General features: G+C 48.4%; 1 protein-coding gene across 12 annotated transcripts in view; it reads left to right on the plus strand.

Moving 5' to 3' along the window:
• Positions 1–943: 943 nt before the first annotated feature.
• BMAL1 (basic helix-loop-helix ARNT like 1) overlaps positions 944–26190 on the plus strand; it is a 98936-nt gene continuing 73689 nt past the window's right edge. For 4 of the 12 annotated variants that reach the window (XM_054512041.2, XM_054512047.2, XM_054512045.2 and 1 more), the window contains exon 1: positions 944–1100. The gene's annotated coding sequence lies outside the window, so the exon portion shown is untranslated. The remainder of the gene's footprint in view (positions 1101–26190) is intronic. The other 8 variants (XM_045894094.2, XM_054512048.2, XM_054512049.2 and 5 more) reach the window with 4 other exon arrangements.

The following is a 26190-nucleotide window of genomic DNA, read 5'->3' on the forward strand; positions in this document are numbered from 1 at the left end:
TTCACTGTCTTCTCAGTACCTAAGATGTGTTCCGTCATGAAATATTTATTTTTTGTAACTCTTTGTTTCCTTCCGTCTCCCTCCCTGGGCAGCTTTTCGCGGCAGAGACCGCGGCCGCCGGGACGGTGTCTGCCACACAGTAGGTGGTCAAAACCCGGGCACTGGAAGGAAATGCAATGGAATCGCCGCAGGCTTGAGTTTTGTCTTTTCAACAGCGAGAATGACAGCTGCAACGGGACGCTTGGAGGTCAAGACGAACGAAAGGAACGTAAGAAGCTTGGATGGGGAAGCCTTCTAGAAATACTAAGTATTCGTTCTCCCGTTTGGACTTTGGCAAGCCAGGCTGTTTTAGGAAGGGTCTGGCACTCTGTGTTCCTAAAATTGGTTTCCTAGATGGAGTTGGAGGGAGGCGAGCAAGGAAACGCTGCTTTTTGTCAGGGTGCCCGAGGGAAGAAGGGAAGGAGGAGGGGTGAGACCGGTGAGCCAGAAGCAAGCCAGGGACCCGGAGAAGAGGGACATCCCAGGCGACTGCAAGGAGTGCGGCGTCTGCACCCGCAGTGGCCACCGCGAGCGGGAGACCTGAGGGGAAGGGAGAGGGCAGGGGCGAGGAAATCCAGGGAAAGCGCGCCGATTGGTCCTCTCCTCGGGGCGTGCGCTTTTGTGCGCCCAGCGATTGGTGGCGAGAAAGTAGCAGGTAAACCGGCCCCCGCCGCCCCGCCATTGGTCAGCAGCTTCTCTAGCTGCTACACCACTGGCCAAAGGGCCGCCGAGCCGCGCGCGGATTGGCCGGGGACGACCGCCGAGACCGGCTCCCTTCGGGTGCTCGGATTGGCTGGTGGAAAGAGGCAGGTATCCGGGCTCTGGGGCTCCTCCATTGGTGGGCGGGGAAGGGGGGTTGGGCACAGCGATTGGTGGGCGGGGGGCCGGGCCTGGGCCGGCGGGGAGCGGATTGGTCGGAAAGTAGGTTAGTGGTGCGACATTTAGGGAAGGCAGAAAGTAGGTCAGGGACGGAGGTGCCTGTTTACCCGCGCCGGACTCACCGCCGCCGCCGCCGCGGGATCCGAGTGGGGGCGCGGACGCGGGCGCTCCCGCGAGCCACGGTGAGTGTCGGGCTGGCCGCGGCCGGCGGCGCGGCCCGGGGCACCCCGTCGGGGGCCGTTAGCACCCTGGCAGGCGCGGCGCCCTCGCCGCCGCCCGGGGCGCAGCCCGGCCGCCGGGGAACCCTGCCCGACGTGCCCGCTGCCGGCCTTAAAGGGCCCGTGCCCGCTCCCTGCCCCCACCCGAGCCGCGGGGAGGCTGCGCCCCTTAAAGGCGCCGCGCCCGGCCGCCCCCATCCTCTCTCGCGGGGGCTGGCGCTGCAGGGTAGGGCGGGCAGAGGTGCCGTAGGCGCCCTTAAAGGGACCGGGAAAGTGTCCCCGGGAGTACCCACCTCCCCTCCTCGGGCATCGCTACCTGACGGGGGGGGTGGAGGGGGGGGGGAGGAAGCAGCCAGCTGCCTCTTAAAGGGACAGCTCCGCCCTTTGGGAGCAGTGATCCGGCTCAGGGCGAGTCCTAGGATGTATCCCGGGGAGCTGGGGGGACCTCAAGAGGACCATTCTTGACGGCGGCACCCCAATGGCGTTGGGCAGGCAATGCCTCTTCTGCCCTTCCTCCGCATCTCCTCCACTTCCCTTTCGGGAGCCTGCGGGGCTGGGAGGTGGCGGGAGGGCGTCTCCGTCCGGCTTGGGGAGTACGAGTCTGCCAGCCCCTTCGGCCCTGTTGCGGGGCCTTGGCGCTGCACCCGGGAATCCGGGGTCCATAATGGGGCAGACCCCAGCTTGCGAACTTTCGTCCGGCCTGCGCCGTCTGGGTCCTCGGCCGCCCCGGGAGTATCCCCTGTGGGTCTTTGAGCAGGTGCCCGACGGCACGGGGATGTCGCCCGGCGTCCAGGTGTGGGCCCGCCGCCCGCCCTAGAAGCCCCGGAGCCCCGCGGAGGGCGCAGCAAGGCTGGCTCTAGCACCGGGTTTGACAGATGTCAGAAAAGAAAGGTTCCCGCTCGCGATTGCCGGGCGTTGACAGCCAAGAGAGCTCTTTTGCTCGGAGATAGAAGTGGAAGAGCAGAAATTAATGACGACCTTTTGGGGCTTGAGTCAACGACCCCGGAGGGGTCTCGAGAAGCCGGCTGCGGAGCGCAGGCAGGTGTCGGAGGGTAGTCGCAGGGGAAGGAAGGGTTGCACTGGACATTGGCGTCGGTTGTTACTGTCGATGCTGGCCGATGAGGGACCAGGCTGACACCCCTCACCCCACATTCCCGATCCCCTTTTCCCTCCTCCGCTTCAGCCCCTTGGCCCCTTCCCGGTCCAATAGCGTTGTCTGGGCACTTTGGCGCTTGCTAGTCTCTTCTCCCTGCTTACAGAGCTACTCCTCGGCATGGAATTATTAGCCAAGTTTTCTCACCTAGCTTCCAGAAATAAGATTCGGTATTTGTGAGGAAGCATTTCTTGAGTGTACCTGTATTTCCAGGGTCTTCGTTTTTAAAAAAATCCATAAAAGCTGCCCATTAGATGCATCTCATTTCCCACAACGCTTGCTTGTCCTTCTGACATCTGCTGCTGTTCCCCGCTTTAATCTATTTTTATATGACAACTATTATTTTAATTCTTCTGGTCCCATTGATATCAGGATCTGTCAATTTGGGTTGGTGGAGTTTTTAATTAATGTACTGGTTGAATCATGAGCTTAAAATAGTCATTGCTGCTCCTGAGCAGTTTTGAATAATCTCATGCTCTTTATGCTTGCAAGGGAAAGAAAAAAAAGTCACTGCTGTTAAATTAAATTTCCATATCAATGAAACTCCAAAATATTTTTTAAAACACAAAATTGAATCTTTTGCTCCATGATCTGTTACTGAGTTCACTTTACTGATAAATCTTTAAAACAGCTTCTTGAACCTATTTAGAAGGCTTTGAAATTGCCTGTATCATCTGATGCTGGAATCTGTGGAGGTATTTTGGTTTTGATGGTGGATGTAGCCAGTGAATAATAATAATAATTTAAACTATAGTTAAATTTGTGCCTTATTTGAACCCCTAAAGTTTAAAAAGAGGGAGAGTGAAAGGAACAGGTGGTCGAAGAGCGTTAGCCTGAGAGTTAGAACCAAGGCTGGTTCTGGCCCAGACTTGGATGTTCGTAGCTGTGCCACCTGGGGCAAATCACTGAGCCTCTCTGGGTTCTGTTTGCCTCCAGTGGAAAGTAAGGCAGTTGAACTAGGTGATCTCAAAGGTTCTTTCTGCTCTAGAGTTCTCTGCATCTCTAAATATTTAATACATTTGAGTTCAGGTTGGTATTTACCTCCAGAACATCTGAGCCGAAGTCCTATTTTCATAGGAAACTTAAACAGAACAACAGATGGGGTTTTAAAGACTCCATTTCAAATGATTTATAAAATGATGACGACTCAGGAGTTTGCCTTCTGCAGAAGAGGTTTGCCTACCACATGAAGAAAAGGAAGTGGCCGTGTTTTCAGATTTTTCCTTCCACGCCAACCATCTTTGTGCAATTTATATACTAAACAGTGAACAAGCACTGTGGAAAGACTTGGCTATGTTAACAAAACTGCCTGAGAATCTATGGAAACTAAATATTTCATATCTCTCTTTGGTGTAAGAGTTGCTTTCTTTCTGTGAGCTTTCTTCCGGTGGTGACCGCAGCATCAGCTCTGAGGGTGGTGGTAAGAGAAAGTCAGCATCAGAGAAACAATTTCTGCCCCTTACCATGTTACAGTTACAGAGTGATTTTAGTTAGCATCATGGGAGATACTTGCAGGGAAGTAAAAAATCCTCTCTAGACCTTGAGGTTTAGTGAGGAGCCCAGAAACACAGGCATGTCACCCTTCTGCAGTCTTTTCTCACCTCATTGCCACTTCGCCACTTTGTCACAACACCCAGACTTACCCCAAACACTCACCCTGGCTTTTCTCCTCTTTCTCTCTCAAAATAAGACCTGTTCGGACTTGAGCCCCCTCAGCATCTCTTCTTTCCTGCTCAAAATGGCCTGTCTTCTACACCCTCCCACCCCCATGTCTCATCCTCTCTTTCCAGTTCAGAAAAAGCAACTGGGTCTGTCCTCTGTTTCTTTTCCTTGGACCTTCACCTTGGGCCGGAGCCTGGGACTCTGGTGGCAGGACCTGGGACTTGGGTTCTGATTAGACAAGTGCTTGATCCCTCTGACCGCAGGCTCCTCGTCTGTAGTGTCATGGCAGTGCCTGCCTCCCAGAGTCTGTGTGAGGATCCAGGGAGACGGTGCGTGTGAAATGCCTGGCACACAGGAAGCCCTCCCTCAGTGCCTGCTACCACTCCCTCCCAGCGCTGCCAGGGTCCTGCCCCCTGAATATCCTCACCAACCCCAGAAAAGCCTTCATCTCAGTTTAGTAGAAGAAGGATGGAAGGGGAAAGACATAGCCCTTCTGCAGGCCTGTGATGGAGCAGGCAGCTTTCACCTGTCTGTACGTGGTACCCCTGAATCTGTATGTCTTTCTCTCCCCTCCCTGCCACGCAGCCTCTCACGGGGCTGCGAACATTCACCTCTTCTACTCTCTCATTTGCTCTGTCCCTAGCTCCCACCCTCTAGCTGTTCTCTCTACCACCCTTCTCTATGGTTAGCAAAGATCTCCAAAAACTTTCAGTCTTGAATTCCAGGGGCCTGTCCTTAGTCCAGAATGGTTGTTCTTGGCCCCTGTGTTGCTGTTCCCCTACCTTTCTTTCCATCCTTCTTGAAATTGCCTCGTTCTTCAGCCTTTGGGTCACGATGCTTTCTTGGTTCTCTTCCTGCACACTCTAAAGGCAGGTTTTTGTCCTGGCCCATTTTTCAGTCCTGATCTGTCTCTCCTGCTTCAACTGCCAGTGGGTTCATCGTAGACGTTAATGGCAGCCTGGAGCCAGCATTCGTGACCTTGGAGCTATAGGTTGCACGCTGTTTGCAAGCACTGTCTCATTTCATCCTCGTAACACACTGTTGCCTGTGCCCTTCACCGCCAAGCTGTCCTGAGAGGCAGTTTGAGTGGTGAAAAGTGCAGACTTTGGAGCAGATTGCACATCCTAACTGTTCCTTATCAGCTTTATGATGTGTGGTCAAGTTGCTTTGCTCACTGTGTCTTGGTATCCTCAATTATAAGACTGAGATCTCTGGAGTCCTTACCTCAAAGAGTTGTGGTATAGATTAAATGAGTTAAAACTATTAAAAAATACATGAAGCTATTCATGGCACATAATGAGCATTCAGTGAATGTTAGCTCATGGTACCTCTGCTCCTTCTCGCCTCTCCATATCCAGCCTGCCTGTCCATGTGCACGGGACTGTCTAGTCAAACTGAACGGCTGTCTGTTGCCCGGACCAGCCCTTGACCCATTCCATGTTCCAACTTTCTCATGTCAAAGTCTTACTCTTCTCTAAGACCCAGCTCAAATGCGTGGTCCTCCAGGAGCTATTTCTTCGTTGTGTTTTTCTTCCTCCCCACACCTGGCAGCAGTGTCCCCCAGCCCTTGGTTTAGCTTGAATTCGTAGCTACTGTTCCATCTATATTGTGTTGGGCTGCCTCTGGGAATATCTCCCCTGCTTGCTCAGGCCAGGCACTTTGCGGGGAGTTCATCTTGGTTTCCCCAAATCACAGCCATAGGGAGCCTTTAAGATGTGCTTGTCCAATCTAATTGATTAGTGATCTTTGAGGGGAAGGAGATGGAATGGGGTGCATCAGGGACGCACGTTGGACATGGCTGGGCATAGTTAGGTCTACAGGGAAGAGAGGTTTGAGTTTGGGACTTAATGTGGTAGGGGGGGTGAGATTGGGTAAGTTTTAGTCATCTTTGCTTTAGGGGAACGTTGAGTGCCAGCATATGATGAGAAATGATTTTTACGTTAGTACATGCTGTCCTTTTAAATAGTATAAACTCATGTTCATCCAGCCCAGCTAAAGAAGGGGATGGAGGTCTGCCTGATTTCCTATTCTGGCTAATACTGTACCCATTTGATTTTGGATGTATACCGAGTAAAACATTTACATATATTTATGCCTTCAACTGCTGTTTGAAATGTGTGACCTGGGGCAATTAGTTAGCTTCTTTGAGTCTGACTTACCTCATTTGCAAAACAGAAATAATGGTCCTGATGGCATTAGTGGCTAATATTTATTGAACACTCTCTATGTGCCAGCAAAGATGCGAGTCACCTTATGTTTATTAATACGTTTAACCTTCATCACAACCCCATGAGGTAGGTACTGTGATTATCCTTTGTTTTCCCAAGTGAAGCGGTTTTGGAAACTGCCCAAGGTCACTCACCTGGTGTGGGGCAGGGCAGGATTTATGCCCAGAGGACTCCAGAGTCTGGTCTCTAAGCACTGTCTTCGGGGCCTGCTGTGTGTGTGTGTGTGTGTGTGTGTGTGTTGGGGGCAGGGGCGGCGGCCACCACCTGAAACGCTGTGTGTGCAGTGCCCAGCACCGTGCTGGGAGGCAGGCAGGCCTGTGGCGATGGCTCACCCATCTTACTGTCGACAGATGTGGTCATGCACCTTCTCTTCAGCAGGACTGAAGTCCTTTGCGGCAGGACAGGATGCCCATTTAGATCTCACCCGAGTAGCAGTTCCAAGGGCTCGTGAGCATCCTTCTCACACCCTGTTGTGCACTTCTGTCTCTCTTGCTTCTTCATGCCTCTCTGGGCATCGCTCTGACATGGGCCTCGTGAGGCTCAGCCAGCCCCTCCCCGGGCAGCTCTGGGCATCAGATGAACCTTCAAACAGAGCTCGGTACCCCTTGCCCCCCTGTAGCCATCTGCAGAGCTCCTCACTGGGGAGGAGACCTTTTCAAGAGTCTCTCACCTTCTTCCTCCTCTCCCCAGCTTCTTAACCCAAAGGCAGGCATCAACAGCCTTGGTGTATATATATATATATTTTAATGCCAGTTGTTTCCCCGAATACATTTAGATAGTAAGAGAAACATTGTCTTATGTCAAGAACCTGTTACATAAAAATGTGTTATATAATGTTCAAATATATACTGCACAGTGGAATTAGATACCACTTTTTTTCCCCCCAAAGAATAGAAAGATAATAAACACAGGCTATACTGAATGTAATTAATCTTGGATTTGGAAGGCATAGAAAGACATGCTCTGCCCTCAGAGCTGTTGTTTGGAACCTCTGTTATCCTCCTTGAGTGCTCCAAGTGTAGGATGTATGGGAAGTTGACCTGAATCTGCCATGGAATGCTGTTGTGAAATACTCTGGAAATTGTCTTTTTTGGAGTGGGGGGAAATTCCTTGACATCTTGCTTACTTACGTTTTTCTCATATCCAAGCAGAGGGAAAAAGCTCTTTTTGCCCCTCATACTTAGACCAGTGAGGTCATCTTCTAACCAGTTTTCTGTTCTACCCTCTACCTCCTTCACTTCTTCCCATACAACGGGGCCAACTTTGCCTTCCAGAAACAGCCCTGTTGCGAGCGGCCTGTGGTTCACACCTCCGTGTTCAGTGTTCCAGACTCTCCAGAGTCGGATCCTTTTCCCCTTCAGTGGCCCTGCTCCTCCACCCCAACCCCCATTCCCAGACTGAGCTGGGCACCGGAGGTTCGGTACTGCCCTGCTCTGCCCTCCCCTGCCTAGGCCACCCCCATGCCATGCTCCTCCCCGCTTGCTCCCATCTCCCCCTTGACCTGAGGGGCCTGTCCTCTTTGTCTTAGCTTGCCTCGAATCACACTTCTGGGTGAGCCTCCTCTGGTGTCATTTGCCCCCTTTACATACACACTGTGTCTCTCTTTGTCACTTTTGATTGCCAGCCGTTCGTTCAGAAGCAGTGGTACTTCATAATTAGCAAATTATCACATTGTAGCTAATCGGGATGGCCAGTTCTCTCATTTTTTAATCGTTTCATGAGTAAATATCTTGTCCTCACTTCCCATTCTCCACCTCTACTCATTGACCCCTTCAGTGTCGTGGAGGGATGCCTACTGTGTGCACAGCACTGTTACAGGCCCTGGAGATACTGCAGGGAACAAAACAGGAGTCCCAGCTAGAGACAGATCGTGAACAGTTGAAGACGTTCGCTTCTGGTAGCGATAGATAGGCAATCGCATAAAGTAAAGCAATAGTGACGATGAATGGTGGGACGGAGGTTGCTTTAATTGGGTCCCTTGGGGAAGCCTTTCTGAAGAGGTGACATTTAAGCCCAGCTGCAGGAAGATCTGGGGGAAAGTGTCCCAGGAAGTGGGAACAAGTGCAAAGGCCCTGAGGTTGGAAGTAGCTTGTTTTTGAGGAAGGTAAAGGCTTGGTAACTGGATTATGCATTCCTTGTGTGCAGGTATTTTATCCTCCCTGTAACCTTAGCCCAGTGCCAGAAAGTCCCTTAAATACATACAGAACTGGAGCATTTGCCCTTAGTTATATATGGTACAAATAGCAGTTAACTAGACTCTGCACAGAAGGCTTTTAATAAAACTTTGTATTGCACATAAATTGACGGTTCAAAGGGTTTTCTCATAAATGTACACCTAGCATGAATTGCTGTTTTCATTGTGTTTAGTGCAGAGCTTCAGCCCTCAGAATTCTGTTTTATATATGCAGCCATCTTATAAGCAGGTCTGTTCCAAAAGTTCATTTGTAAGGCACTTGAAACCAGGGATGGATTTTTCTATAGAAAAAGATGAACCAACTGGTGGTTTAGTTCCCAGGTGAGCCCACAAACATCATTTCGTGCTGACTCTGGTTGAAGCCATACTGTTTAGTGCTAAAGTATCCTCAGCATTAATTAAGCCTGCTGCAGCTGGACCCCCTCATCTAGATGGCATTCTAGGTCATTTACTATTAGCATCAGAGGGACCCATCTCCTATTATTTTTCCAGCCTGCCAAAGAAGTTTTATGAAAGGAATTCTTGCCCTTGTGCCTTTAAGATTTAGCTCCCCATGTTATAAACGAGCCCATGATGTGCAGAGTAGGGAGAGCCCTGCACTGGGAGCTGGGAGAGCCTGGGGCCCAGTGTCGGCCCCGCCACTGGCTTGCTGAATAACTTCGAGTAAGCTGCCCTCACTGAGCTTTGATTTCTCAGGTCCTTCTTAGATATAACACCCTGTTTTCTCACCACAATGGGAAAACATACATATATTTCATTGTTCCAACCTACCCTCAAATGGCTGCGTCCGGTTTCTGCTTGAAGAAGTAGATGTACTCAAATAATGAGGAGCTCAAGAAATTCCCGTGTATGGTGCTCAGCAGTTACGCACTCCGTCTGCACCCTCATTTTGATCTGCTATCTTTCTTAATGAGTGGAAAGAAATTTCGTCCTAGAACTTTTGGTCCAGATAAGATTCCTGTGTTCTTGGCCAACTTATCTTCCATATAATTATGTAAACTGGTTTTTCTTTTTAACTCTTAGGGATAAAAATGGTGACTATGGTTTGTTACTTATGAATTATACTTCTAAGTGCCCTTAGGGAATGGAATGAATTTGCAGGAGAGAGCAGAGCTGAAAGAGTGTGGGATCAAAAACAATTTTAAATGTTAAATGCAAAGCTATTTTCAGTATCCTGCTGGAGGAAAAAAAAATTTTTTTTTAAGGCTTTCAATGATAGAAGAGGTTTCTGCTCCAAAGGAGAAAGGAGCCTCAGGTTTTGCAGTGGTGAAAACTAGCTAACGACCACCCCTCCCTTCCTCCTTTCCCCTCTCTGTGTTTCACTTTGGCGATATGAGCCACATTTGCCCTTTGACAAGTTTGCCGTTTAAAGGACTCTGGGACGCAGGGTGTTAGGGAGTTAGAGCTCACATGGCCCAGGGCGCAGGGTGCTTTGCTGCAGACTTCCCCACCAGATTCGAGCAAGGGAAGCCTCCTTGGGATTTAAACAGCACTTTCAGCATGGCCTCTGTGTGGTCAGTTGTGAATGAGATGTGGTTTTTTTTGTTTTCTTGTTTTTTTTTTTCCTTACGAGAAGGCACAGCAAGGAGTTAGGGCAAGAAGTTTCTGCTGGATTTCACCTCGGAGCTGGAAGGTGGCATGATACCTAGCCTTCCTCCTTAGATGCTAGACTATGAGCAGAATTGTATCTGTTTTGTTCTTGGCTGTATCCCCAGCAACTAAGACAGTGTCTGCACAGAGCAGTCACTTAATAAATACTTACCAAATGAATGAATTCAGCCTGGGAAAACCTTAACTTTCCTTCCCTATCTAACCCTCGTGAGCTTGGTCTTGCAATGTACTTTGGAGTTTAGGTCACAACTTCCTTTTGACATCTGTGTTTTTCTTATTCTTCAGGCTGGTCAGATATCCGTATCTTTTATTGATGATCAGGGCTTAACTGGCTGTGGTTGTCCCTGCCTGGCTGATATTCATCTTTATGTTATCTTTAATTGGCCTCAAAGTACAACAAATCAATAGCTGAGCTGCATGAACTAAAAGAACTGTGTATTTCTTTGGGTGTAAGTACTACACATTTATTTATTCAGTCAACACATATCTGAGGGGCCAGATGCCAGACACTCAGTCTAGACCCAGAGGGAGAGCAGAAAGAGTTGTTGTAGGGGCGCCTGGCTGGCTCAGTTGGTGGAGCATGTGACTCTTAATCTCGGGGTGGCAGGTTAGAGCCCCATGTTAGGTGTAGAGATTACTTAAAAAATAAAATCTTCAAAAAAAATTAAAAAAAGAAAGAGTTGTTGTAGCCAAGGAGCCTGCAGTTTCATCTGTTGATGGACGATAATCCAAGGCCATGTATAATGCCAACCAAGTGGTCTAGACTATTTTAAGTACTGCAGGAATTCAGAGACCAGAGAGATCTTTGTGAGTTGTCATGGGAGGGAGGAGGCCTCATGGAAATGATCAGGTTTAATCCAGACCTTTAAGAATGGGTAGGATTTAGATTCACAAACAAGGGGTAGCACAGCTATTTCCAGGGAGTAGATGGGTGGGAACATAGCACAATTAAAAGCACAGAGGTAGGAATGACCAACCTGTATTCAGGAACAGAGACTTGCCTAGAATGGAGGGTTCTCAAATAGTGGTGCAAATTTAAGTTTGGAAGATCAGTCAATGCCTAAACATGATGCACATCATTTCAGATGATAGTAATTACTAGTCTATAGAGAGTTCTTATGATGTCCTTCGCATTTCACATGTATTATCTGATTTAATGCCTATAAAACCCCATGAAGGGGTATTATTATTAGCATCATTTTTAGAGATGAGGATCTCGAAGCACACAGTGATCCTAAGGTCAATATAGCCAAGAAGCAGAGGATCCAAGCTTTAAAACCAGGCCATGGAAGCTCTTGACCATTGGACTCCGCTGTCTCCCAGTGTCCTCCACATGCAGAATTTGGATTTGGTTGGGTGTTAGAGTCATGAGCTGGAAGTAGACAAGGCTCTATTTAGTCTACTCCTTCATTTTATAGATTAGGAAACTCTGTGAGGTTGAGTGGCAGGTCAAAGTTTACCTGGTGAGGTAGAGACTGGTCAGCAGTGGAGGGAGAACCACTACAGTTGGTTTTACTGTGGTTGTGATTACTATTTCAGTGATGTGAAATAATTATCCCTAAAGCATCAGTCCGGTGTGAGTGTTTCAGTTATACTGGAGCAGAGAGGGACTAGCTGCAGCAGGGACCTGATAGGAGGCTGCTAGCTGAAGCCAGACAGAGAGTTAGAGGGAGCCAGAGCTGGGAATTGTCAATTATGTTAATTGGCATGGCTGTTTTCCGTCACCCTTTAGATTTCTAGAGTGCAGGGAACATCTGCCTGTGTGAGTGTCTTTCAAGTATGTGAATCTGCACTGTATTGTGACCGAGCTGCCTTGGTTAATGAATTCTCTAGAAGCAAAGCACCATTATGAAAGTTGAATGTTTAAAAACAAATACCCACATTTTCTGGAAAAAGAACCAGATGAGGAACCAGATAACTTGCATTCTGGGCTGCTTCTGCTACTTAAGCACCAGATAGCCTGAGCCAAATTACTTAAATGTCTCAAACTGGCTGATTCCTTATCTGTGGAACAGGTGTAACAATTCTTGCCCAGCCCCTTACAGTGTGGTTCTGATGCTGGAATGAGATAAGGAACGAGTAAGGGTTTTGAAAGCTGTAACGTTGGTCCCGGATTGAAGGGAGCCACCGTTGTAGTTTTCATAGTGAAGATGTACTGGCCTTGCAGGGAAAGCCTGGAGGGCAATGCAGGAAGTTCTCCCGCCTCCGCCTCCGGGGCTTGTTTAGGGATGCGGCGCTGTCCACCTAGTGGGTGCTGACGGGCCTCACTTTGCTGGGTAGGGCCATATTTTAAAGATGATGATATATTTCACCCTTAGAGATGAGGAGCCACAGCCTGGGCATGGCTGGAAAGGTTAGGCATAGATACTCAAGTTAATCTGTTCTTCTCTGCACACACTTCTCAGGATAGTGATGGGCAGCTGTGAACCAGAAAAACAAGTGTCGGGATCTAGCCAGCCGGCCAGTTGGGTATGCTTGGATGTTTTACCTATCCTGGGGCATGAGGCAGAAATCCAGAAGAACATTGATTAGCCTAGGGGCTAATGGGTGAGCCAGCACACTGTCTAGGTAATGCCCGATTCTAAAGCCTGTAGCAAAGGCTTGATTGGAGATGTGCCAAATCTTAATTTTTGTTAGTTTTGCATGGTTTATTTATTTATTATTATTATTATTATTACCTAACCTTTGAGCATTTGCCATCTGTCAAGAACCGTGCAAAGTGCTTGCCTTTTCCCATTTAATACAGTAGCCCTGTGGGGTGGACACTGTCAGTCTCACTTTCTAATTAAGGAGACTGAGACCCAAAGATGCTTCAGATAACAGACAGGGTCCCGGGATCAAGCCACATATCGGGCTCCCTGCTCAGTGGGGAGTCTGCTTCTCCCTCTCCCTCTGCCCACCACCCCTTGCCCATATGCTGTCTCTCTCTCAAATAAATAGATAAAATCTTTAAAAAAAAAAAAAAAGAAGTCCAAAGGCTTTAATAGATGATCAAACATGGAATTTATGTAATGTCTTTTAAAAGTTGACCATCAAGTTCTCGGTTAGGAACACAAGCTCCTGTTATCACATTGTTTCCATGGAGAAATTAGCCTTGGCTCACATCATTTCAGCTCTTGGTGCCTTTTCCAGGAATGGAGTGAGCCACTGTAGGAGAGAGGACTGGTCATGCTTATTACTTAGAGCTCTTTCCCCTCCTGTTACTGAAGGGAGCTGATTTGCTTCTTTGAGCTCTCTCAATTCTTCCTGTGATCCAAACATAAATCATCTTTGAGGTCCTGGTAATTGTATTTTTTAGAAGTTTTCCCTGAAATAAATCTGAATGGAACACTTTCTTATATAGTTTTGAACCTCCTCTTTCAAGTATTTAATTGGTGGCAAGGGGCTTTACTCAGAGAATGTAGAACTGTTGTCACTCAAACCTTTTTGGTTGGGACACCAAGCAAGTTTCTGTATTAAAGAGATCCACAGTCACAATGGCTAAAACTAGTCCATAGTAGGTAATTGTCCAGGCCTTCTGTCTTCATCATGTGGTTTTCACTTCGTGGTTGAAGGGGGCAGCTTCTAATTTCACCATCTCCTGGGGGAAAGGGTCCGGGGAGGGGGTCACATGTAGTCATTTTAAGGTCAAGACCTGGCAGTAGCACATTCTTTTATCCTAGGGGCCAGAACTTAGTTTTATGGCTACATCGAACTGCAAAAGAAGGCTGAGAAATATCTTTAGGTGGGACATCATGAGTCCAGCAAAATCTATTTGTAAGAGTGGGGAGGAGACTGAACATTAGGAGAAGCTTGCACGGTGCTGCCTTGCGGTACCAATGGGAAGGATTCAATAGAGTTTTGAAGCTCTCCTGAGAGCTGGGAAGATGCCTGAGCCCAGGGTCAGAACCTAGGCAGGCACACAGAAATCAGGACATATGCAGCCTTCTGGAAGTCAGGGCAACTCATGGCTCAGAAACTAGGTAGCCAGGTAGAACCAAGGTGCTAGAGGGAATATGAATAATCTGAAAGACTTCAGTTGTCTATTAGAGGAAATTAATCAGTGTAAGTGGTACAGTAGAAAGAGCACTGAGCTAGGAGTCAGAAGACCTAGGTTTGAGTCTAACCCCTTCTGCTTCATAACATGGGGCAAAAAAATACTTAGAAGAACGTTGGCTTTATCATCTACAATATGGGAAAAACAGTGGTGGCCTTTCCTGTCTCCCAGGCTTAGTGTGAGAGTAATGGAAGGGCACATGCTCTGCAAACTGCAGCTCCATGGAAACTGGTATAGCGTCTGTTACTCACCTGTGTCCCCAGCACCTGCTGTAAGGGCTGGTATGAACATACTCGTGGAATGAAGTGTCAAATGTGAGAGGTAGGAAAGAAAATGCATTGTGCAGAGATCTTGATCCAGGATGGTCTTCTCTGCTGGGCAGAGCGGTTCTTCTGTTCTCTACTGGCCAAGGTCTTGGGCCTACATGTATAACCAGGTACCCCACCGGGGCGCAGGCAGACATCAGGGCAGCTCCCAGCCAGGTAGCGCAGGACACATAATACGTCTTTGGCAAGGCCATTTGCTTACTTCACTGAGTAGGTGACAGAATCCAACAAAACAGGAGCTAGGACTTCCAGTTGGATGTCATGGTCCATGAATGTGAACTGATCATTTTTAAGTAGTCTGGTCTACCTGCAGATCGGAAGACGAAGCCTTCCCAAGGCTGTCAGAACTTAACTTCTTGCTTCAAAGTAATAAGATGTGGTTATAAAATTCCCCTGTTGATTTGAAGAAAAAAAATTATGTGGCTTGTTCAAAACAATAAATGTTTACTGAAAATATGATAGAGGTAAGAGATTACAAAGATAAGCTTATGGTTTCTATCCTATGGGTGTGTTTCTATCCTGGCCAGAGTGTTTTTTTTTTTTTTCTTTTGCTGGAGAAATGGGGGCTCAGTGGATAATCAAAAAATTTTTTTAACTTTGATTCATTTTGTTATTTAATTTGTTTATTCACTAAGGGTGACCTTCTTTCTTGGAACACAGTGAAGTATTTTTAAATGGACTTTATTGGAAAAAAGCAGGAATTGAACTTACATTCACAGTATGCTCCTGACTCTGTTAAAGGCTCATGCATAGAAGGAGGGAAAAGCACCAAACCGTTAACAGTGGTTCTCATCTTGTAGAATTCGAGGTGATTTTTATTCTCATCTCCTTCTCTGTGGTTTTCTATTTTTCAACAGTGAGCATGTGTTCCTCTTATAATCGTAAACGGCTAGTTAAAAATGAGTCTCAAAAATTAATACCCTCCAGCCAAATGAAGAATTTTTATTTTTGGCAACCTGGCCTGGGCTATAAGCTCTCATGTTAGCTCAGACTTGGCCAAGTTATTTTCTGACAAGTTAAGGGGTTTGTTAGAAGGAGGATGTTTTCCTTGTGGAAATCAACACAGAAAGCAATTGTTTTGTAATATGTCAGGAAAGAGGTCCTGAGGAACTCTGCTTCTGGAATTTGACCAGCCTGTATTAACAGTCACTTACGGAAATGAACTTCGCAGCTTTCCCACTCACCATGGCACTGTTTCCCTTTCTCTTATACTCATGTGTTCCTCAGGGACCCCCAGACTCCATCTTCCTGGGACTGGGGGACCCTGTCCCTTGTTTTCTCAGGCCCTGCCACTTCCAATGTCCTCTGTGCATGTTCCCCTCCATCTGTTTGTGACTGTAGATTTGGTTGTGGCTTCTTCCCACCGCCATGTTTGTAGACTGAAGAGAACTAGTTGTTGTTCTCTTCTCTATCATAGCTGTCCCTTGCCCTTTTCATTGCTCAGGTGAGTGGCCTGAGCTGTGCTCCTGGGACAGAATGAAGAGGAGGGGTCAGGACTGTAGGGAAAGGGTGGGGATACTGAGCTGGCTGCGGAACCTTGGAGAAGCCACTGGGCCATCCACCGAGCCCTTGACCCGTCCCTGGCAGGGCCTGCTCTGGCACAGCTCCTGCAGACGGCTGCTTGGTGCTTGAAGCCCTGCGTTGATCTCTTGCCGTCTTGTTATGTGGCAGTCACTATTCTAGATGCTGTCAGGGGGCATAGTGATGAGCAAGGCAGACCTGCCCTCTGCTGTCACGGAGCTTTCATTCTCGTGGGAGAGAGAAATGGTTCGCAGGGAAATTAACGAAGCTCATTACGGATTGTAAGAATGGCATCAGAGATGGTTACATGTGCCCTTTTGTAAGGAGCAGGAGGGCTGGGGTTGGGATGATCCCGAGGCCGGGCTCCTTCTATGCCCCTGGTGCTTTCTGGTGGGGAGGGAGAAGATCAGGGAGGTCTCTCGGGAAAGCTGAGCTGCTTCTCCCATTCAGGCTGCCTGGGGCCAGGTCTGGACCTGCAGACCTGCAGAGAGAGCAAAAGCTGATGCATAAGCCTGGGACTGGCCCTCTTGGTCATTCCACTTGCCCATTTCTGGGCTGCAGGTGCACATCCTCCTTTTCTGAAGAGCTATAAGCCAGTCCGCACAAAGAAGTCCCAATCTGTGCAGGCTGCAGGCCTGTCCGAGGCCAAGCTTGTGTTTTCTCCCTTATTTGCAACTTCTAATGAGGACCAGCCTCTCCGTGTCCCTCCAGCAGGATACTGGACTACTGTTCTTTCAGGGACAGGGTTTTCTATTTTGTTGTTGGTGGAGTTGTTTTAGTTTTAATGAGCTCCTCCCTGCTGCCCCATCCTCCACCCGCCCCCAGTCCTGGCCTTGTGTGGATTTAGGCCGTCTTGCTGTGCCATTCCCCTTTCTGCAGCTCTTGATCACCCACGCTTTACAGGACCTTTGGGTCCCACTGTCTGCTTGGCTTTCGACTGCCCAGAAAAGGTGGAAGTTGGGTAGTTGTGAGTGATTTTCCTGAGCTTCCTTACTGAGTCTTCTTTTCTATTATACTTCTCTGTCAGATGGGCCATTTGTCCTGCTCTTTGTGCCCCGTCTTTCTGAAAAACCGGGACAAACAGGACCCTCACTCCTGTGGAAACTCAGCATCCTTCCTCCTACAGACCTTAGTGACTGTGTTTTCTGACCCTTCTCTTCCCATCTTTCTCTTCAAAGAACAAAGCCTTTGAAGCTTTCCTCTCACTGGTTTGATGCAGTATGGGGAACTTCCAGTTACCTGGCTCCCAAAGGGGTTTGGGACTCACTTGGCTTCCAGAGCTCCCCTCACTGCTCTCCCACCCATGAGCTGTGATGTTCAACCAGAGAAGTCATTCACACTTTGATCATTTAACACTCCTACCAGGGCCGACAGGAAGGCTCTTGTTACTAAATTAATTTTCTTGGGGAGTGGGGGAGCTTGTTACTATTCTCATCCTTTTGGTGTTGTTACCATTCCTTTAAAAATATATCTGCGTAAATGCATGTGTGTGTATGTATGTTTATATAGTTCTACATATAGCAAAGGGCTTGGGAATGAAGGGGGCCCTCACAGGGCCTTGATTTAAACCCCAGGAGTGGTCGTGATTCTTTGGACAATATATCCTTTTGTCCCAAATATCTACTGGCTGAAATTTGTAAAGTTTTGTTTCAACCTTCATTTCATAGTTTCCCCCAGTTTCTGGGACAGCTTTGGGGTTCACTGGTTGTAGCATCCGGAGTCATTGGCTCTACCCCTTAAAGATGCAGACTCAGTAAGGAGAGCCTTCTGTCGCCTGCCTAGTGCCTGTCGCTCTGAGGCCTCCGGCATCTCTTACACATTGTCCTCACCGAGGATGTTGTCGGGAGCTTTGAGGCCCCAGGGCCAAGGCTCCTGTTCGGAGTGCGCCTGTTACAGTCAGGATGGCCGGGGCCGTCTGCAGACCTCCTTGGTCCTAGCGTGGTGGAGTGCGTCCAGGTTGCTTTGGAATAAGCAGTTTTATTTAAAAACAAGTTTAATCCAAAAGTTGCCTCTGAGGTGGTCTGAATGGCTAACCTCTCTGCTGGTTAGAACAGCGGCCTGGCTTCGTCTGCCTGGCCACTTCTGGCTGGCAGGCCCCCCGACCCCTCAACATGGCTTTGCCTCCCTCCGCTAAGGAGGGCGCGGAGAAGGCATGCTTTCCCTTGTTCTGAAACAGGACCAGCCTGCGCAAGGCTGCAGGGATGAGGGAGCTGTCTCTTCATTCACCGTTAATCGAGGGTCCTGTGTGTCTGATATGATTGATGGGAAGCCACTGGAGCATCGAGAGCAAGAAAGTAATACATTTAAAGGTTTTCCTGCTGCCTGTGGCCTCAAGTGGGAAGGATAAGCATGGAGCAGAGGGATGGGTTAGGAGCTGGTGCTTCCGGTTCCGGCAGCCGGGCTGGCTCGGACACTGCTGGGAGCAGACAGGGACAGACAGGCCTGCACTGGCTGCCATTGCCACTTGCCCTCAGGCTCTAGATTCCCTGCACCATGAGCCTGCCCTAAGTATGCGAGGCCCCGCCGAGCTCCTGCTTCATGGCTGGTGGTCTTCACTCCACCTGGAATGTTCTCTTCCCCTGCTTCCCAATCCTGGTGCTTCTGCCAAAGCTTTACCCAGTGACCTTAGGCAAGTTACCAGATCTCTCTTGAGCCTCAATTTCTTCATCTATGAAAGAGTGATCATAGAACCACCTCATGGGATTGGGAGGGAAACATGATACGCACTGCAGGCCTCTGCCCTGGTCTCCTGCTTCCAACCTTGCCCTGCTCTGTGTGCTCTCTGCCCAGTGACCCAGTGAGGAGGGGTCCACTCAAGTCATACTGGCTCAGAACCCTCTTAACAGTAGCTTTCTGTCTCACTCAAAGCAAAAACCAAATCCTCAGCGTGGCCTGCAAGGCTGCCTGGTTTTCCTCTGGCCTCATCTCCCACCCCAGGGCCTGGTGGGTAACCAGGCAGGCTGAGTTGTGCCGAGCTCACTGTGGTGCATGTGGCTGGCGCCCCCCTGAGTGTGCAGTGCACAACGCACGTGGCCGGACGCATGGATCCTGGCTGCCCCTCTCTTGTTCCACTCTGGCCACATGTTCTGCAAACATCCCAGGCCTATTGGGGCTCAGGCTCTTTCCTTTGATGGCTCCCTCTGCTTTGAATGCACTTCCTCCAGATTATCAGTGTGGTGTGATCACTCAGCTTCTTCAGGTCTTTTCTCAAATGTCACCCTATTTAACATTGTACCATTCGGCCCACTGCTTCCCAGATGTTTCCCTGTTTCCCCTTTGATTTATTCTTCCTCTTGGCTCTTATCATCACCTAACATAGTGTACATTTTACTTAACTTATTTGGTTTATTGTCTCTTTTCTCAACAGAAAGTAAGCTGTGAGAGCAGAGACTAGTGTTTAGTTCATTCACTGCTGTCTCCCCAGTGCCTCAGACAGTGCCTGGCAGGTAGCAGGGGCTCGCTAATGAATGCATGACTGAGTTTGCACTAGAGCAAGTAAAGGGTTTCGTACGTTTGCTGAGCACGTAGGAAGCACCCAGCGAGTGCTGGCTGCCATGGTTTCCATGGTTGGTGTTGATTATCCTTTGGGGACCAGCCCCGTCCACAGGTTGAATTGCATCATGGCCACCTCTGCTCCTCGCTGCCCTTCTCTCTGTGCCCTCTGCCTCTGTGGCATTTATCACACTGCATATGTGGGACTTGTCTCACTCTTTTCCCTATATGAGCCCAAAGTCCTGTGGGGCAAAGACTGGCTTGTTGGGATTTGTATCCTAAGGACCCTGTACCCGTGGGGGGTGGCGTGGAGTAGGCGCTCAGGAAGTGTCTACTGGTGGCAGCCGTGACAGGTGGAAGGGGCTCTGCAGTCCCTTCCTGGTGGGCCTGGCTCCAGCATTGCTGCCTCATGTGTGCGCCCCCCTCCCAAGGGGCACTAAGAGAGAGTTTGACAACCACTTAAGTGATGAAATCTCTAATAGTATGTTTAGAACAAATTTGGGGGAGCAGAGGGCCTCCTGTGCCTAGTCCTTTGGATGACGGTGTCTGGGTGACTTGCCAGTTCCACACGTGAGAGTCTGGCCCTTCGGCTGTTCCGGTCCCAAGAAGACAGTGTGATTCAGTTTACACTCATTCAGTGGGGAGCATGTGAGCAACACCAGTGTGTTTGGAGGAGGCCGGGGAGAAGCAGAGAGAGCTTGAGCTGGCCCCTAGGGAATTTGGGGTAGGAGAGGAGAGCATGGCTTCTGGAGAGTAGCCCCTGCCCAGTTCAGGGACGAGCATGGGTCCCTTGGGAGGCATGAGCAGGTAGGTGATTTGGGCCATATGAGGGAGGACCATAAATGCCAGGGCAATGAGTTTGGCCTCTGGTACTTGGCAGAAGAGTCCAGATTAGGGATTCTGATGGGATAGGTGTAAGAATCAAGGGGGTCAGGGGAGGTGGGGAAGAGCTTTGGAGTCATTTGTCTCCTGTCTAGAGACAGTTGTCTTGTGAGACCCACAGACGGCATACCAGTGCCAGAGGCCCTGCCGCTAGGGACCAGCACCAGCACCAACAGGACAGTAGAGCTTTAGCTGAAACAACAGAGTGTGGGGGACTGAGGATTTAGAAGTGGGGGTTCAGCATAGACTGGGTTCAGGATTGGGCTTTTTCTCCTCAAGGGGAACTGTTGGTGTCCCTGGGTCACTGGGAGTTTCCTACCCTGCTCTGGGTGGACTCAACAATTCATAAGCCGCTGTTTCTCTGGAATTAGCCAGGTTTCTACACTTTGTGCTGGGCCAGTCAGCCTGACTCATCAATCAATTTTGTACCAGAGTGCTCTTCAGAAGAGCTTTAAACCCAGAGACTGGCAAACTCAGGTTCAAGTGTCAGCACAGCCCATAACTCTCTGCAGGGCCTTGGTCAAGATGCTCATTCTCTTGGGGATTCTCCTTCTTTATCTGCCAGGTTAGCACCACGCTAAATCCATGGGTGGTAAGCTAGAGCCTCTCAAATCCCTCCTGCCTTGGGTCAGAATTAGCCCTGGAGACCTGGGTGGGGCTGAACCTTCGGGTGGGAGTCGTGGTGGCCACACTGTGGAGGGGACTAGGCTTGACATTGTCTTAGGGGTTTGAACATTGTTCTCTCACCCAGGGATTGATTTCTTCTGCAAAACTAAGGAGGGTTCTCTTCCCATTCCCCTTGCCTGCTTTTGGATGGAATTCCTGAAATGATCTTGGCTTCGTGGGTCCTTTCCCATTTCTCGTTGGGCTCTCCTAAACATGGTCCCTCCCCTATGGCCAGGGGCCTCATTCTCGTATGGCTACCACGTTTCTCTCTGGCCTCATTGCTTGAGATTTCCTCTTACCTCTCTCCTATCTTCCTTTGCATCTGACTTCGAACTCCAGGCCTGATCTGCCCTGCTGGGGCAGCCTTGATGGCATCAACATGCACCTGCATGTTTGCACTCCCTTTACTCTTAAGATCATATCCTCAACCTGCTCCATGTGGCTCCCTCGTTTTTATCATGCTCATTTAAGATGGCTGCATAATATTCTGTCAAGGGAGTGCCTTCAATAAACCATGAGTTTGTTATGGGGCGTTGAGATTGCTTTTAATTTTTGTTCTTTCAGCTAATGCTACATTAACCATCTTTGTGTATTCCAGAATCATTTTATTAGGTTGGCATTTATCTAGCTAATGGCAATGGCCCAAGATCAGATAGAGAATCAGAATTTCTTTTTTCAGGAGAAATGTTGTGAAGATATATTTAAATTTTACTTTAAATGCTAGGAATGTTTTTGTTGTATTTTCCGTGAACAAAGAAGCAGGGTAACGGCAACAAAAAATGAGACACAAGTGAAAGGCTGCATATTTACAAGTAATACATGACTTGTTTGTTGCTAAGTGTGGAGGTGAGCCAGTACATTCTCTTAAGGAGTAATTTATCTGCTCAAATTGAGGAATTCTGTATCCCTATAGCTTCGATGCTAGAGTAAAATAAACAGTGATCCCTTCTTAACGATGTTTTTAAGAAATGCTCTAAAACAAGAAAAAGTAAATGGGATTTTTTAGAAACAAACAAACATACAAACATGTCTCCTTGAGCCAGAGTGAGCCTGTCAGGGAGTGCTCTTAACAGTGGGAGCAGGTTGCAAACTTGCTGAAGGGGTTTGGCTTTTTGTTGGTCATAAGGAAACAACCAGAATGAAACCGACAAACGAGCATCACTGACGTGGTTCCCAGTGCTCTTTTTAGGCTGGAATCTGTGTGGCTTTGGGGTGGTGGGGAAGGCTTCCTGTGCCCTGCTGATCTCTTGTTGCCATTTCAAGTCTCTGGTTGATGATTACGTGGACTGTTTCAACCTAATCCAGCAAATGTCAGCTGAGTCTTCACAGTGCATAAGATTGCAGGGAATAAAACTTGGGGAAGAAAAACCCAATGCATCACCCTTGTTTCCGAGGAGTTCATGAACTAGGATTGAGAAGGATAAAAGAAGTCTAAACTGATGATCCTTCAAGGGCAACTAAGAAGAGGGCGCTGGGGCAGTCAGCCCCACCCTGTTAGAGAAGGGCGGAATTCCATCTCCTCGGGAGGCTAGCGTGGGAATGCAGGTGGGGGTCAAGGAAGGTGTGATGGAGGAGTTGCTTTTGTGGACTGGCTGAGATGGGGACTGGACGCTGCCAGCAAAGCTAAAAGGCGGATAGAGGAGATGGAGGTTTAAGTACATGGGGATATGTCTAGGATTTGGCTAAAACATTGTGTATCAGATGCCAGGCACGGTTCTAAGCACTTCCTATATATTAGCTCATTTAATCTCTACTGAGACCAAGGGAGGTACTGTCATTGCCTCCATTTTACAGATGAAGAAATAGACATAAAGGAATTCATTAGCCGCCCAAGACCATACTGCCGTAGAGCAAAGATCAGACCCAGTCGATTTGGCTCCAGAATCTCTGCTTCTAACCAGAAAGCTGTCCCGCCTCTGATATAGGGGAAGAACAGACACTAGAACCAGAGGCTTGGTGTGCCAGTGATCAGGGGTACACAGGTGGAAGAGGGGTCAGGGTGGAGGTGAGAAGGATTGCAGGGGTGGGGGAGTTTGCTGAGAGCCAAGAGGGGCCACAGGAAGAAAGAGCTTCAAGGCGTGGGTTTGTCAATAGGGCCCAGCACAGGGGCCAGCAGAGTTCTAGGAGGTGAGATTTAAGAGCAGGTCTGAGCCAAGGAGAGAGCTGGGCAGGCCTCCGGAGAGGGCAGCCAGGCTGCAGACGAGGTGCTGTTCCTTCTGGATGATTCTGTGTTTTGAAGGTAGGGAAGCGGGCACAGGCATTGGGTATCATTGTCTGTGTCCTCCTGTCAGTAGAAATAGGTGAGCATGGCAGAGGGGCCGGTGAGAGCCGGCACTGCTAATTTGGCAAACCCAGGGGCTTTTCTGCAGCCTAATGATTTTTGAAAGCTGTTGGCAATGCTGAGGCCCAAGTGTGACTCCCTTATCTGAATGCTGTAGCAATTGCTGTTTTTCCTGGAAAATTGGGCCCATGTGGGCCCTGTGTGTGGTTTATTTGAGTTCCATTTTTATAACCTGATTACCTCGTCCCCATGATGCGAGAGGCCTCTCTTTTCTCGAGCTTTGCTGTGAAAATTGTTTCTTAAAAGGCACAAAGTGATCTCTCATCATTTGGGTGGTGTTCTTCCCATAGTAGCTCTTTTCTGCAGACTCTGCACACACTTTTCATCACCCCTGACACCAGTTGTCATGTTTTTCTGATCGTTGGCAATTTACTGGGAACTTTTAGGCAGCTCTTAAATCTCACTGCCTAGGTGTTTGTCACGATTTCTCCCAGAGGAGTTTGTGCATGTACATATCCATTCAACTCCTACCAATGACCTTGCTACGGCCTGACACCCAGTCCTGTCCTCTCGAGTTGATAACAATGGCGATTAGCATTTATGGAGACTGAGCTGTTACCAGGTCCTGGAGTAAGGTATTTATGTTCATGATCTCAATTATTCCCAGTCTCTATAAAGAAAGTGCTATTACTTCCCCCATTTTACAGATGAAGAAAATGAGTATTGAAGAGGTAGAATAGCTTGCCCCAGGTCACACAGCTAATAAATGGCAGAGCTAGGCTTCACCCGAGGCCTTTCTGACCTTGGAGCCCAGGTACTTCATTCATACATTCATATATTCATTCATTCAACATCAAGTGATTGTCTACAACATGGCAAGCACTGTTCTAGACTCAGGGGATACAGCAAAGGGGGAAAAAAAAAGCACAAAAATTTCCTGCCTTCGGCTCACATTCAAAATTGGGGAGATGGAGAAAAAAAATAATAAATAAAATGTACATTACCCAATATGATAATAAGGACTATGGTGAGAAATAAAGCAAGGAGGTTGCCTAAGAAGCGTTGGGAGAATTTTAGAGTAGTCAAAGAAGATCTCATTGAGAAGGAGACCAAACTGTTGGGTGAAGTAGCAAACAAAGCCCCAGATCTCAGTGTATCAACTCAAGAAAACTTTATTTCTTAATTTACAGTAAAACTTTATTTCTTAGTACAGAAAGATTCCAGTGTGGCTGCTCCTTTCCCTTGTGCTTATTGAGGGACCGCCCTCTTATATCTTACGGCTCTGCCTTCTTCAAGGCCCTCAGATTGCTTCCCATTCAGCTGGAGGATGAGTAAAAAGAGAGAGGGTCTTGTGGGGGAGTTTTTACAGCCCGTCTGGAAGAAACCTGCATCTCTCCCACCCGTTGGTCAGAACTCAGGCACGTGTTTGCTCCTTCCTGCGAGGGAGGCTGTTGGGAACTTGGGTCTAGCCATGTGCCCCCAAGAGAAAGGAAATGGGTTTTTGTGAACTTGTGGCGGAATGTATGCCATAGCGAATGAAGGAAAGAAGTGAGTCGTGTGTGTCACTGGGGAAAGAGCATCAGGGAGTGGGAACCGCAGCGTCAGGGTAGCCAGCGTGGCAGGAGTACGGGGAGGAGAGTGGCAGAAAGTGAGGGCAGGGGCGTCATGGGGGCTGGGCCATTGGGATCACTGTAAAGACTTGGTTGCACTGGGAATGACCAGGGGGGCCAGGAACATGGCAGGGTTTTTGAAAGAGGACTGACGTGGTTTGAGTTACATCTTGAAAAGATCACTCTGGCTACTGTGTTGAAAATCGACTGAGGGAAGAGAAGTTAGCGTCTGTTGGAGTTGCCCCGCTGAGTGATGAGAGTAGCCAGCTCCAGGGTGGGTGGCGAGGGCGGGGGGCAGGATTTGAGGTCTGTCCTGAAGGTGGAGCCACTGGGCTTGCTGGGGGCTTGGGGGGAGGTGTGAGACAGAGAGAGGTGTCAGGCTTGTTCTGAGGTTTTGGCTTTCGCCTAATGACTGTTAGTCTCACTTTCTCCCCGCAGAAGTAAGGGGAAAAGTTTTGGAGAGAAGATATATGAATGCCTTCTGGGCCCTGACCTATCTCACAGTCGGCTTTCCTCCTGCACAGTACTTTCTTTAGCACAGCCAAGCAATTCATAGTCTTTTTTTTTTTTTTTTAAGATTTATTTATTTATTTTAGAGAGAGAGAGTGCACACAAGCATGGGGGAGGGGCAGAAGGAGAGGGAGCTAGAGAATCGCCAGCAGACTCCTCGCTGAGCACGGAGCCCAGTGGTGATCTCAGTGGGAGCATAAAGGGGGGGGGAAAGTCTGTCTTAAGCAGAGTAGGGCGTGAGTCATGGCAACAAATGTTCCATGCCTACTAGGTGCTGGGCACTGGCTAGGTATTTTGTTTTCACCGGAGAGCAAAACAGTACTGTTCCTGCCCTTGTGGCAGAGGTAAACCCATGTGGATAGACTGTAGAATGATTCGTTGGAAGACCTTATATTTACGCCTAACTATTTCTTTTTAGCAATTGTGAATGGCATTGTATTTTTAATTTTGATGTCCATGTGTTCATTGCAAGTATATAGAAATAAAACTGATTTTAAAAAATTTTTCTATCTTGTATCCTGCATCCTTGCTAAACTCACTAATTAGTTCTAGGAATGTCTTTTGTGTATTCCTCAGGATTTTCTACATAGGCAGTCATATCGTCTGCAAGATATGGAGATTTGTTTTATTTCTTCTTTGCTTTTTTTTATTTCTCTTTGTTGTCCTTTGTGCTGACTAGGACCTCTAGTACCATGCTGAATAAGATTGGTAAGAGTGGACATCATTGTCCGTTCCTAGTCTTGGGAAGGCAGTCTTCCACCATCAAGTCGATTGTTAACAATAGGGATTTTTGCAGATGTCATTTGCATTTTGCTGGTATGGGTGGGGATGGAATAGGGTTTTCTGTAGTGCTTGGTTGCAATAGAGTGGTTACTATCTAAA

This window comes from Mirounga angustirostris, unplaced genomic scaffold (genome assembly GCF_029215605.1).
Source record: "Mirounga angustirostris isolate CCGP_5_RB_7025 unplaced genomic scaffold, mMirAng1.0.hap1 SCAF_13, whole genome shotgun sequence".
Taxonomy (NCBI): domain Eukaryota; kingdom Metazoa; phylum Chordata; class Mammalia; order Carnivora; family Phocidae; genus Mirounga; species Mirounga angustirostris.